Here is a 2,285-nt window from a genome sequence, read left to right as displayed (position 1 = left end):
TAGCGCACTGCCAACCGGCGGGAGCCCAGGCCGCGCGCAGGGCCGGCTGCACACGCGGCCGGCCGGGCTGGGCGTGCGAGTGTGCGTGGCCCTACGTGGGTGTGAGCGTGCACGTGTGTGTTGTGTGCCCGCCTACCTGTGTGTGAGCATGCACGTGTGTGCACACCTACGTGTGTGTGAGCGTGCACATGTGTGCGTGCATGCGGGCACACCTACATGCGAGTGTGCACATTTGTGTGTGCATGTGTGTGTGAGCATGCACGTTTGTGTGTGTGCACCTACATGTGTGTGGTCATGCCCATTTGTGCGTGTGGAGGCTGTGCAGAGGCAATAGCAGGCAGGGAGCCGGCACTGCTGAGGCGAGGGTAATTAGCGGGCTGGCAATCAGGCTGGCTGGGGAGTGCTGGAGCACGTAGCAGTGCTCAGGCGCCTCTGTCCATGCGTGCATGAAGTAAGCGGGTGCACGTGCATCGTGCCTGGCTCCTGTGTATACTATTAGCATGCATATGCATCCATACGGTACCATGCACATGGTAGGTGTGTTTCACACGCCTGCGGAATCGCATTACCTGTGTATAGGTGCATTTTAGTGAGGGGGAACTAACTGAGTATATAAAAAGTGTGCAATTAACACAGAGAAAAATTGAAATTAATATCGTGGAATGCCAAAAGGAATCCTGACTTGTACAAAAATTGCAGAAGCGCAGCCAGGCATGTTTTAGCACTACAGCTCAGCAGTGAGGACCGAGGCTCCTGTGCAGGTCCTGCTCCCATAGGGGGTCATCTGCTGAGCACCTGCGTTTTGCTCGCTGTGGTGGGAATCCCCCAGTGCGGGGGGAGCGGGGCAGGCGGGATGGGGCCATCCAAAGTTGGGGAAATAGCCAGCAAAACCGCCCCTGAGAGCTGCAAAGCGCTTTGGGAGGGAATAACCTGAATGTTGAAGTGCTCTTACACAAGCCGAGACGGCATCAAGGAAACCTTCCCTCTGACGCACTGGCGATGCCTTCTGAGAAACTGCTCTATTTCCAGCTCTTCATGGCCTATAACAGCAACGAAGTGTGTCTTCTGTATTAATAAATTATGATGTCACTTTGTTCTACGGGTTAAGCAATATCCTCTTCAGATACTTATATTACTGAACGTAGGAAAGAAAACTAGAAACAAAGAGATTTCAGGCACTTTCTCTGCACGTAACTCTCACGCTGCATCCGTAGAGGAAGATTAAGACAGATTGTTCAAAAAAGCAAACTGAAAAGAAAACGCAAGGGGGGAAATAGAAACAAATCTCTCTTCCCTAGTAGTGCTTTTCTGAACTGAGTTTTTCTTGCTTCTTACCAATGCTGTTTTGTCACGGTGATCCACTTCTTCACGCATCCCTGTGACAGTTTGCGCTCACTGGTGCACCTTGCCTGCGGCTCTCCACGCCACGTGCAAATGTTACGGCGGGGCAGGGTCTGCCACTCCAGGGCAGTTTCCTTTTCCGTCCTCCCCTGCGCCGGCCTGCCTCCGTACCCCAGCTCTTCACTGTGTTTTTCCCTCCAGGAAATTTTCGGCCCTGATTTCAGCACCTGGGCTCAGGCTGGCGGCTGGATTTATGAGTGTGGTCTGTGAAAAGGGGCCGCTTGCCACCTGCTTCACTTGTGCCGGCAGTCGTACGGGTGCCAGAGACTGCCTGAGGAAGGGGAGCAGGATTTAACTCTAAGTCAATAAAATGAACAAGGGTTTACGCTGCAGCTGGTAACAGCCCTTGCGTATCTCTTGGGCTGAGGAGCTCTCTTAAAATAGGTGCCTAAATATCTTTTTACAGGGTAAATGTCTTAAAAACAAGGCTGTGCTCTCTGGGCAGCAGGCACAAAATTGCCGTATTTCCCAGGGAAATCCATCTCGGCCCCAGCCTCTGCTGGCCCCTTGGAAAATCCCAGCCATGTGTCCTGAATCCAGAGCCTTTAAGGAAGGGGAAGTCCAGGCTGCTGCAGGGGACGTTGCCTGCGTAGGGCCTGAAAGGTTTGGGTGCATCATTATGAAACATGGGCAACATGGACCAGATTTTGCTTTTCTTTGCAGCTGGTGGGCCTGGAACAGCTGCAGCACTGGGAGCACTTGTTTTTTTCTAAGGAAACTTAAATGCACCAGTACCCCCCTGCACCGGTCATGCTGGGCAGGACACAGCCTCCCCCAGGGCCACAGCGGACGAGGGACCGTCCCCGCGGCCAGCCACGGCAACACCTCCCGTGCCACCACTCGCGGGGTTATTTGACTAATGCGACAGTGAGCTGACAGCTGAC

This window comes from Dromaius novaehollandiae, chromosome 1, assembly GCF_036370855.1.
Source record: "Dromaius novaehollandiae isolate bDroNov1 chromosome 1, bDroNov1.hap1, whole genome shotgun sequence".
In the NCBI taxonomy this organism is placed as follows: Eukaryota; Metazoa; Chordata; class Aves; order Casuariiformes; family Dromaiidae; genus Dromaius; species Dromaius novaehollandiae.
Note: the sequence above shows the minus strand (reverse complement) of the source record.